Below are 12,605 nucleotides of genomic sequence, written 5' to 3'. Positions count from 1 at the left end.
AAAGAGTGATTGTATTATGTGCTAAAATTATATTTAAAATAATGTCACAAATGAAGGAAGAGGATCTTTGCCTCAGGCCTGGGGTAAACATGCTATTGCTATGGGGCAAAATTCCACACATGTAGAAACTATCATTATAATAGACTAGAGTTGAATTACAGTATTTATTTGTCAGGTAGTGGCATTCATAAGTTTTATAATATTTTATTATATTATCATCATCATTATCATCATCAAAACAAACAACATAGTCTCCATTATATTAAAAAACATTAGGGTAGCATTACTTACTTGCGAATGGCTTTTAAGGAATCCGGAGGTTCATTGTAGCCCTCACATAAGCCCGCCATCGGTCCCTATTCTGAGCAAGATTAATCCAGTCTCTACCATCATATTCCACCTCCCTCAAATCCATTTTTATATTATCCTCCCGTCTACGTCCCAGCCTCCCCAAAGGTCTTTTTCCCTCCGGCCTCCCAACTAACATTCTATATGAATTTCTAGATTCGCTCGTACGTGCTACATGCCCTGCCCATCTCAAACGTCCGGATTTAATGTTACTAATTATGTCAGGTGAAGAATACAATGTATGCAGTTCTGCGTTGTGTAACTTTCTCCAGTCTCACTGTAACTTCATCCCTCTTAGCCCCAAATATTTTCCTATCTTATTCTCGAACACCCTTAACCTATGTTCCTCTTTCAAAGTGAGTGTCCAAGTTTCACAACCATACAGAACAAGCGGTAATATAACTGTTTTATAAATTCTAACTTTCAGGGTTTTATTAGAGCAGAATGGAGGACAAAATCTTCTCATGACACTAACATAACACTAATTAAATGCAAAAACACTTTAACACTAGGTAACACGTGGAAAATTACGTAAATAACTATAGCAAATAAAAGACACAAACAAAATTAAACATCACAGTCGAGTGCCAGGAAAAATATCTAATGCCTTAAACAACACTAATTTAAGTGTACTTACTTACTTACTTATGGCTTTTAAGGAACGCGGAGGTTCATTGACGCCTCTCATAAGCCCGCCATAGGTCCCTATCCTGAGCAAGATTAATCCAGTCTCTACCATCATATCCCACCTCCCTCAAATCCATTTTAATATTATCCTCTCATCTAAATCTCGGCCTCCCCAAAGGTCTTATTCCCTCCGCCCTCCCAACTAACACTCTATATGCATTTCTGGATTCGCCCATACGTGCTACATTCAAGTATATTTATGTATATCCTTATGGGGGAATGTTGTACTTTTGACAATTAAAATTTTTGATGTGGCAAAGTTGACTAACCTAACTCCATTGTCATTACTAGCTACGTGTAGGCTCTCTTTTCCAATAGTTGGTTCTACTTTAGCGTTGAAATCCCTCAATAAAATTTTCATGTAATATCTATATAACTGATCAAAAGTGTGTTCCAATTCCTCGTAGAAGCTATCGTTTATATTGTCGTCTTTCTCTTCTGTAGGGGCGTGAGCATTTATAACTACGATATAGCACCATCTACCCTTAAGTACTAAATACGATAACGTGTCACTGATAAATTCTACCTTTCTTACTGCTGATTTTATTCTTTTATGTAAAAAGAATCCTGATCCTAATTGGCGATTATTGTTTCCCTCCCCATAATACAACAAGTAGGCTAATCTCCTATTTGTGATATGCCATTCCCATCTAACCTAACCTCTTGTATTCCCACAGAGTCTATTCTATACATAGCTAGTTCTTTTGCTACTAAGGTTACTCCTCCTGTTCTATAAAGACTAGTTACGTTCCATGTACCAAATCTCATAACCTTATTTCTTTGCTGAGATCGTGTCGGAGAATTAGTCCCATTCCGAGGTTTATTGTTAGGTTTCGTAACAAGCTGTTTTTTACGGTGATGGGTTGTTAGTCCTTCGCCCAACCCCCAAGCTGGAGGACCATCCCCTTATCGCCTGTCCACGAGTGCTTATTCAATATATTCGCAGCTACCCTCCATATCTGGAGGCCGTCTCCTCTATCCGCAACCTGAGGACGCGCCATGCCGTGGTGATAGGGACTCACAATACATGTACTTAACAAAACTAAAAGCGCATGATAAATTAAGTAAATAGATCTAACTGTGAGAAATACACTAAACCTACGTGTTCAATAAAATACGAGAGAGACAAAAGAGTAACATTCTATGGAGAAAAAATCAGAATTAATTTTTTTTCCTACTTATGAGGGTGATGTGAGTTAGGTTATGCACTTAAGTATGAGGTATTGATATTCTTTGGAATTTTGTTATAGCAGACAGACAGTCATCGATTATGTAGTAAATATTTAGATAGAAAGTTCCAACTCATCTCGTATCTCCATCTAACTTTGCCACCATAAGACCTCTCAACTGGAGATGGAAAAAAAATATGCCCCCTGAAATTATTCACTTTTCTACTGAAGCTTGCATTGTGGATTTGTTGGTTGCACTCTTATTCGCGGGATATCTTCAATTAATTTTACTATTCCGGAATTTACCTTGAATGATAGAAAAAGCACGAAAGAACCACACAGGATAACCGGTATTTGGGTCAGAACTCCAGACCTCCAGAATGCAATGCAGGGGTGTTAATCGAGCTACCACCATGCTCTATTATTATTAGATCCCGGATTTCCATGCAAATGCATGTTTCTGTATAAGCTTGTTACTCTTCTCCAACTTTGTAAACTATTACCTATTCGTTTTATGACATACATAATTCCACATAACCTTTTTTTTCGTGCATGTTTACATGTTTTGTCAATTTTTTGGGAGTAAATTCATCCATAATGCATGTGTTTATATTTTAGGTTCAATAGAACATACAGGGTTGTTTCCAATCTCTGGAAACGATTTTTGAATAACGTCATGTGCATCAAGAGTCACACGAAAGCTGAACTGTGGTGAGAGTTGACAGACAAGTAGTGAGTGATTTCATAGTCAGAGTGCACGGTGTCTCACAGCAGCAATGCCCTAGAAAATTGAGCCTTTTTGGGAGGGTACATTACGACCCTTTCCGATGCCAAGTTACATGAAAATCATAGGAGCCTACAAAAAACATGCTTTCGTTATTTCCAAGAAAGGCATCTTCTGTGTACTTAATACGACTGGCAAAGCTCGAATGAGATTAATTCCAGAGGGGGAAAAAGCAAGCAATTCTACCCCTCGTCACAAGCTGCACCACCTGAAATAATGATACAAATTAATCCCATCCGAGCTTTACCAGTTTTATTAAGTACACAGAAGATGCCTTTCTTGGAAATAACGGAACCGCGTTTTTTGCAGGCTTCTATTATTTTCACTTAACTATGCTTTGCATCGGAAAGGTTCGTAATGTACCCCTCCCAAAAAGGCTTGATTTTCTTGAGCATTGCTGCTGTGAGACACCATGCACTCTGACTTTTAAATCACTCACTACTGGTCTGTCACCTCTTACAACAGTTCAATTGTGTATGACTCCTGACGCACATGACGTCATTCAAAATTCTTTTCTAGAGATCGTAAACAATTCTAGACTATCGTATTTCATATTTTGTCCTCCTTCTGGCTTTAATGCATATATTATGTTAACTTGCATAATAGTGCCATTTACCTATGGGCACTGCTTCGTAGAATCTGGTATTTTCACGTCATTTGTCTATTTACAAAAAGATATAAAAGAAAGCTACTGGTAATATGGTTTCGTAACATCGTATCTGACAACTAGTCTTTGGTTTTTCCACTAAACTTTTCCTTTGTTATACTGAAATTTCCAGCCCCCAACTCTTGATCGTTACAATTCGGAAGTTAAATACTGAAAGGAAGGAAGGCAGAAGCAGCATGGTTGCAAACTGCAATTTAGTATACTTTTGTGTCTTGTGGTTTACTACAGTTCCTCTTAAGAACTGCAAGAAGAGGTCTTGTATCGAAATGGATAAAGGGAAAAGAATTTCTTAAGATGGACTGTGGCGTAGTATATTGTAATTTTTGTAATAAAGGTATAAGTACTTGTGCACTATAGCGTTGCGATTAAGGCGTAACGATGCAAAGTCGGAAAGTCGCGGGTTCGATTCCCGATGGAGTCATGTTAATGCAAAAATCCAAAATACCCACAATTCGACCTCACTTTGCCTCAAATTTCTTCTCTTAAATATACACCAAAGAATTTATAAAACAGTTATATTACCGTTTGTTCTGTATGGTTGTGAAACTTGGACTCTCACTTTGAGAGAGGAACAGAGATTAAGGGTGTTTGAGAATGTTGTTAGGAAAATATTTGGGGCTAAGAGGGATGAAGTTACAGGAGAATGGAGAAAGTTACACAACGCAGAGCTGCACGCATTGTATTCTTCACCTGACATAATTAGGAACATAAAATCCAGACGTTTGAGATGGGCAGGACATGTAGCACGTATGGGTGAATCCAGAAATGCATATAGAGTGTTAGTTGGGAGGCCGGAGGGAAAAAGACCTTTGGGGAGGCCGAGACGTAGGTGGGAAGATAATATTAAAATGAATTTGAGGGAGGTGGGATATGATGGTAGAGACTGGATTAATCTTGCTCAGGATAGGGACCATTGGCGGGCTTATGTGAGGGCGGTAATGAACCTCCGGGTTCCTTAAAAGCCAGTAAGTAAGTAAGTAAGTAAATATACACCTGTCACTTCTTGTAACGTAAAAAAATAATTGTCTCTATTCAAGAACGTGCTTCAGATGAACACATGAGTGATATGAGTTAAAGTGAAGAAAATTTTGAGAAATTGTTGCAGTAAATTGTTTCAAAATAAAAATGTAACATTGTAGAACTCAATTTTGATAGTGCATATTTTTACTGGTTTTTTCGCTGCATTGTTCATGTTTTATTATATGATAGTACATAAATTCAGGCATGTTTTGAGATAAGATAGTGCATGGAAATCAGGGCTTTGTTTGTTATTAATATTAAAGTCCTAACCAAGAACGATTAGTGTATAATAGGTTAAGACAAGGATGACTGTACTACAATAACAGTGATAATTACACTGATAAACTAATAATAATAATAATAATAATCATAGTAATAATAATAATAATAATAATAATAATAATAATAATATTGACCAGATATTTTGCATACGACAGATAATGGAGAAAAAATGGGTACAGTGCATCAGTTATTCATAGATTTCAAAAAGGCATATGACTCAGTTAAGAGAGAAGTTTTATATGATATTCTTATTGAATTTGGTATTCCCAAGAAACTAGTTCGATTAATTAAAATGTGTCTTAGTGAAATGTACAGCAGAGTTCGTATAGGTAAGTTTCTGTCAGATGCGTTTCCAATTCACTGTGGGCTAAAGCAAGGAGATGCACAATCACCTTAACTTTTTAACTTTTCTCTAGAGTATATCATTAGGAAAGTCCAGGATAACAGAGAGGGTTTGGAATTGAACGGGTTACACCAGCTGCTTGTCTATGCGTATGACGTGAATATGTTAGGAGAAAATCCACAAACCATTAGATAAAACGCGGGAATTTTACTGGGAGCAAGTAGAGAGATAGGTTTGGAAGTAAATCCCGAAAGGACAAAGTGTATGATTATGTCTCGTGACGAGAATATTGTACAAAATGGAAATATAAAAATTGGAAATTTATCTTTTGAAGGGGTGGAGAAGTTCAAATATCTTGGAGCAACAGTAACAAATATAAATGACACTCGGGAGGAAATTAAACACAGAATAAATATGGGAAATGCCTGTTATTATTCGGTTGAGAAGCTTTTATCATCTAGTCTGCTGTCAAAAAATCTGAAAGTTAGAATTTATAAAACAGTTATATTACCTGTTGTTCTTTATGGTTGTGAAACTTTGACTCTCACTTTGAGAGCGGAACATAGGTTAAGGGTGTTTGAGAATAAAGTGCTTAGAAAAATATTTGGGGCTAAGAGGAATGAAGTTACAGGAGAATGGAGAAAGTTACACAAGTTCCTGACACCTGTACGCATTGTATTCTTCACCTGACATAATTAGGAACATTAAATCCAGACGTTTGAGATGGTCAGGGCATGTAGCACGTATGGGCAAATCCAGAAATCCATATAGAGTGTTAGTTGGGAGGCCGGAGGAAAAAAGACCTTTAGCGAGGCCGAGACGTAGATGGGAAGATAACATTATAATGGATTTGAGGGAGATGGGATATGATGATAGAGAATGGATTAATCTTGCTCAGGATAGGGACCTATGGCGGGCTTATGTGAGGGCGGCAATGAACCTCCGGGTTTCTTAAAAGCCAATAAGTAAGTAAGTAAGTAAGTAAGTAAGCAAGCAAGCATAATAATAATAATAATAATAATAATAATAATAATAATAATAATGATAATGATAATGATAATGATACAATTCTTGTTTGTATTTCTGATTACAGGTTCGTAATTCTACTTCCTGGCAGCCATCTAATGACAAGGTCAGACTTTATTACTAATTTTCGATTCACTTTGAACAATATGAATGTCTACAAATAATGGCTTAATTAATGTTTAGGGAAACTTACAAGGGTACATTTTATGAGTTTATTACGAAATATCCCCTTAAACTTCGCACACACATCTCTGTAGCAGATAAAATAAAAATAACCCAAGGCATCCCGTGAGGACAAGGCTTCTTTCCCTAATTGAATGGTATTTATTTCCGGGTTATACTGTTAAATGAAGTGATTAGTTCTAAATAAGCGAATTCTTCTTTGTATTCTATACTTCGTCCCATAATGTCCGACAGGAGAAGTAAATATTTCCGTCAGAGGAGGAGAGAAGTTAATTGCTATTCAACCAATGGCAGAGGTTTCATTCATGCTTGCCTTGAAGTTGGGCGAGGGTAGAACGCTTCAGACCGCCCAACTTCATGCCAAGCGTCAAAAGAGATCTCTGCCATTGGTTGAATAGCAATTATACTTCTCCCCTCCTCTTTCGGCAATGTTTACTGCTCCTGTCAGACATGAAACGAAGTATAGCTTGATTCTGATTGTAATTATCTTCTTTCTGGCTGTTGTTCAATATTTTAGACTTCACCGGATTCGATGAGGCTATTGTTTGTACTATTATTATATTCAAAGCGGAAATTGTATATTATTTTGCCATCAGGGGTTCGGCATTTGGCTGTGACAAATTTCAGCATGCAATTCTAAAGTGACTATAAGTTTTATAAATATCAGAATGACAGTGAATGTGGCTAGAACAATGTAATTTATTGGTATGTTAATATGTTTCGAAAATTACATATTTCAAGTGATTCCCTCGGTATCTTATGGTTTGTTGCAATTCTTGTAGAAAAGATAATAATACACCACGTGCAAGGTTCTCAGTGAGCAATATTTATTTATGATGTACGATAAGCTTCTTAACTTGACGAGTTATTTCCAGTGGCGTAGCATGAAATTTTGAGCAGGGGAAGCTAACTCAAGTTGTCTTTCGTGTACATATGAGAAAACGTATTTCAAAAATATAGTCTTAAAATAAATAGTAGTCAATTTCAAGCCAGCAGTCCGAAGATTGGTTGGAACCTCGTAAGTAACACCAATAAGGCATGACCTCAAATGGTAAAATATGATGTCATGGTTTACACATATCTGTAACAAATAGACATGGTCATTTGTCTTTTAAATCGCACTTTTGTTCGTAAGTCAGTCTTGATATTAGAATTGTCCTAAAAATTCAAGCAAATTGGTGTCAGGAACTGTTATTTCACTCATTATTTATTATATCAGCCACAGTGCACACTAACACTTCAACTGAGCACAACTCACGAAAGGGATAACTCGGAAACTTTCAATGTAAAAGCTAGCTTCTTCCGTGCCTTGCGAGCAGGGTAGGTTAGTTAGAAAGGGATGGAAAATCTGCGGGGTGGGTTACACAGAAGAATGAGTGAAAGAAACCAGTCTGCTTGGAAGCTGATGTGTGCAGACTTCTTGTTTACTGCTGCATCACAAATCATCCTGAGCTGCCGCATCACAGTATTTAACGCATAAATATAAACTCTATTAAAATTAATAAATAATTTTGTTCATAAACTGCAGGTTTATTATGAAATTATTATTAACTGGGGAAGCTTAGCTTTTTAGCTTACATTGACGCAACGCCACTGGTTATTTCACGTCTGGCAATAAACTGTGCATTTCCACTATTATGTAAGAACTAAAAACACAGTACCACTTTTAAAGCAATATTTAAGCCGATATTACGATAACCTATGTTGTAAAATTTTAATTGAAAGTACCAGTACAACTTTAACAGAAGTACTGCTCTGAAAGAAATGTTTGTCTATATTAAAATACTTTTTGTAAAATTTAACTTAAAATACCGGTACTAGTATAACACAGATACTATTCTTGTGTACAAGTGCACTTTCCAACAACATTCTTAAAGTATTTGTCCTCAGCTTTGTAGAAAAGAATGTTGGTATTTAACATCATTTCACATAGATCTCTGCTTAATTCGCCCGCTGGAACTGATTTACTAGTTGAATTTACATCGTCAGATTCACTTCTTTCTATCAATTTAAAATGGTATATATGTTTGTTTTTTATTCCAGTTTCATGTAAATACCATTTTGTAGAACGGATTATGTCAGTCTTACATAAATTGCATACAATTATGTCGTCACTTACACAGATTATACTGTCTTCCGAATTCCTCTAGCGGTAGGCCTACTTCTGTACTTTCGTATTGCTTTAGGCACCTTTATTTCAACTAGTAGTATATATTATCACAAACCCTGCTAAACTGAAGTATACAGAACTTTTGATAATCATGATGTGTGGGTCCGATAAGCTCTTTTGTGATAATTAAATGGGTATTTCTGTCATTTTGCTTATCAAAATTACAATGCTATAATAATATAACATATTTGAATATTTACAACATTGTTTTACAGTGATTAACGTTTTCGGCGTAATCTGCCATCTTCAGAAACACTTAACAATTAATAACACAAGAATATGAATACATCATAGGGAAACATAATTAAGAATGGTGGAAAAACATGTTGATTACATATTAAAATATTTGAAACCTGATAAAACTTGGACACATTAAAATTAATTTTTTGCTAAGTAGTAAAATAAATTACATGATTCAAGGTGTAAGGGGTGTAAGTGCCATCCTTTTCACAGTCGTCGGGGACGGTCTGCAGGATCAAAAAATGTCCATACAACATAGGGTCAAAACTCGATAGTTTTCCCAGAAAAAATTATTTTCTTATTTTACTTGCGTTATACTGCTTATATCGTTAGTAAAATTACGAAAACAATTACACCAGTGGGTATATCTAGCAAAGAGCTAATATTAGTTTAAATAAATATTTGTGTGTTCCATTATGTTTTCGTGAAATTAAATTAAATTGCATGCTTAAATTTGTTAATATTCTGTTGTGAGAGACTTGGCAACGTGTTGAGCAGGAAGTACTCTGCACAGACGTACGTATAGTTGGACCAACGGATCTGCGCCCCCGTAAGATATGCGAACTGAACCCTAATTCCTTCTCAGCCGCGATAATTCATTTCCCTCCTTGCATTCCTATCTCTCTCTTTTCTATCTCTCTCCCTTTCTCTCCATCACTGCTCACAAATTTGAATCTTCTTCAGTTTATTTGCACTTGTAGTCCAGTGTTGTCAACTCAACATCAATAATGTAGCACGGAGTGGTGAAAAAAATATTATTAAGCAAGTAATAGCATTTTTCGATGAAGAGAAACAAACAGGTCAATATCTCTTTCCTCTAAATCAGGCAACGAAAAGAGCAGCTGCGATCACAGATGAGGCTTATTTTATTTCAATTGATTACGTATTAAAATTACTTACTTTACTAATACTGATATAATACAACATTTTTATCTAATTTATAAAGGCGGGTCAGAGCGCCTAATAAAGAAAATCAGGCGAGAGGGAGTCTGTGCAGGAGATGAAAAGCTAGAATCACCAGGGATGAACAGACCAAGGGAATCTTTAATTCTTGTAGATGATATGGACCTATGTATTTTAAGAAGAAATATACAAGAATTTTATACGATGCAGAAAGAAGATCCGACTTTGAAGAAATTATTGAAGGTTGCGAGGAAAGCAATACATTTCCAAGGTGGGAAAGAAACGTTACGGATTAATAGAAAAGGAAGTAGCTAGATTTGTTATCAGCCTGGGTGAAGACAGCAGCAGCAGCAGCAATAATAGTGACTCAGATTCAGATATGTCCGGGATATGCCCTCTGTAATTTCATGCATAATACAAGTCTTGGTCTTTTGTAAATATGTAATTTATTTTCATAAGAATAAATTAGAACTCCTGCACATTATCAGCATGTTATGTTATATAGTATGTAAATATGTAAATAAGATTGTAGTATGTATTAACTTCGCCATAGCCGGTCCTTAGCTCGGATGAGAAAGAAAGAGGGTACATGACTATGTGTTTATTCATTCCTTCCAATTTTTATAATTTTATTAGGCCTTCAAGATCACGTTCCAAACCTAACAAAATAAGATAATAAGGTAAAGAAAAAGTATTTATGACGAAAACATTTCTTTTTAAAAACGAAATAGATTTCTTAATTCGAAATTTTCTCGGGCTTACAGCCAGGTCATAAGTTGGTGATCCACCGACGTTTCGAGGATGTTCATCTTCCTCATCTTCAGGGTTAAATGATGTCTAGAGGAGCTCCTCAAATTAAGGAGCTGGGTACCCCTAGACATCATTTAACCCTGAAGATAAGGAAGATGAACATCCTCGAAACGTCGGTGGATCACCAACTTATGACCTGGCTGGAAGCCCGAGAGAATTTCGAATTATCACATCGCCAGGAAAGCTTCAGTAGAAATAGATTTCCTTCACGTAAATTCCATTTAACCAACAAATATCCATTGTAATCATATAATTATCTCCAATTAATCGTAGAAGTCAATCAGCGTCATTAGACCTACTTAAATTAAATTATGAATAAGTAATAATGAACCTCACATTATTAATAAGCAATATTCAAGAGACATAACACTGTTTGACGGAAGTTTGGCAACACCCCTATTCGACAAGGTTCGTGGCCTGCAGTTTGACGTGGTGGGAGGAAAGCTGGTGGAATGGAGTGAGTAGAGGCGTTAACTTTTCCAAGAACGACGACAGCGCTGAAGGGGCACAGATCCGATAGTCCGACTATACATGTCAGCTGAGTTCAAGCTCCCTGTCCATAAGTCTACTGCCGAGCGGATGACAGCTCGGTACCAGGTATTCGATAAACAACTTACAATGTCATTCACAGTTTAGGAATATCATATGTTGTTAATTTATGGAGAAAGTCGTCATAATTCAAGTAAGGCAAGAAGGATGTACCGTCAGCGTTTTCCTCAAGGAAGGTTACCTAATCGGCGAACTTTTGTAGTAGTTTCTCAACGATTATTAGACAGTAGCTTCGAATGATTCAGTTATGTTTTATAACATAGCAGTATGAAAGGAAAAAAGTATAAATCTAAAAATAATGTAGTATTTAGTTTTATTCATTTTTCATTTCAACTCTAATTTACCAATCAATTCAGTTCATTTACGTAAATATCGTTATCACAAAAAAGGAGTCGCCACTGCAAACCTCCGAAAGTCCTTTTCGTCAGTTCTTGCCCGCTGAAGAGGGGAACCAGTGCAGCGGGCGGTAGAGCACGCTGTGTGTACGTCACAGTACTCCGAGTTTGATGAACACTAACATAGATTCTTCCCGGCCGGTTAAACTATTAGCAGAAACTTAAATACAATTATTTCTCTCCTCAGCTGAGTTATATACCTGTAAAAAGACTAGACATTTCCGTGTTCAGTGCCCTCTACCATGAATTATGAACTGTTGCGAACCTACAGCAGTTGCACAAGCTGGTATTTATTAGTTAGTGAGGACGTATCTTTTGAGCAATCAATTTATGAGCTATGACCGTTAATATATTACAATATAGAGTATGGACGACAAAACAACAATGGTCGATTGCGAAAACAGACAACTTCTATCAGAATACTTTGATTTATATTGCTTTACTTTACCTGACCGACCTGAAGAAGTAGCTGGTTTTCTATTTGTGAAGAAACTATTGCAAAAAAACAAGATTTTTATTGTAGCAAGGTACTATCAATCAAGCACAAATGATTTGCAGAAAAGAATGCTCTTTGTAGCAACTTCTGACAATCCAAAACACACAACCATTTTACTAATAAAATGTAGAATTTAAAATTTATTTTACAGAACGAAACGTTACATTTCTTTGGATCAAATTTCTGCACAATTTAAGGACGAAACCTGATTTTTAAATAATTTATCATCATAATGCGCTACTCTCTTGAATTGACTGATAATATTGGAAATTAAATCAATGACTTTCCCAAAACACGCTGTGAAATGTTTCGTGCAAAACAGTTTTGATCTCGAAAAGTCGGAAAAAACGAACAAAACTGTGTTAATCTTTTTTGTTTGAAATATCTCAAAGAATAAACCTCTGAAATTCATGATATTTCGGTTCATATGGATCATATATGGAGACAAACAGGAAGGCAGAAAATAGGAAAGATTGGAGAATGCTGGGTTTGCAGTGACAGAGATGCCCTTGTGCAGGACACTGAATGAACTT

General features: G+C 36.1%; 1 protein-coding gene across 2 annotated transcripts in view; it reads right to left on the bottom strand.

The window, feature by feature from the left end:
- The window catches only part of LOC138703096 (UDP-glycosyltransferase UGT5-like), a 35,877-nt gene extending 24,153 nt beyond the window's left edge, over positions 1-11,724 (bottom strand). Inside the window, exon 1 of one of the 2 annotated variants that reach the window (XM_069830680.1) lies at positions 11,526-11,724. The gene's annotated coding sequence lies outside the window, so the exon portion shown is untranslated. The remainder of the gene's footprint in view (positions 1-11,525) is intronic. The other variant, XM_069830681.1, reaches the window with a different exon arrangement.
- Between the last annotated feature and the right edge of the window lie 881 nt (positions 11,725-12,605).

The sequence above is a fragment of the Periplaneta americana genome, chromosome 7, assembly GCF_040183065.1.
Source record: "Periplaneta americana isolate PAMFEO1 chromosome 7, P.americana_PAMFEO1_priV1, whole genome shotgun sequence".
Taxonomy (NCBI): domain Eukaryota; kingdom Metazoa; phylum Arthropoda; class Insecta; order Blattodea; family Blattidae; genus Periplaneta; species Periplaneta americana.
Note: the sequence above shows the minus strand (reverse complement) of the source record. Positions and strands in the feature narration are given on the sequence as shown.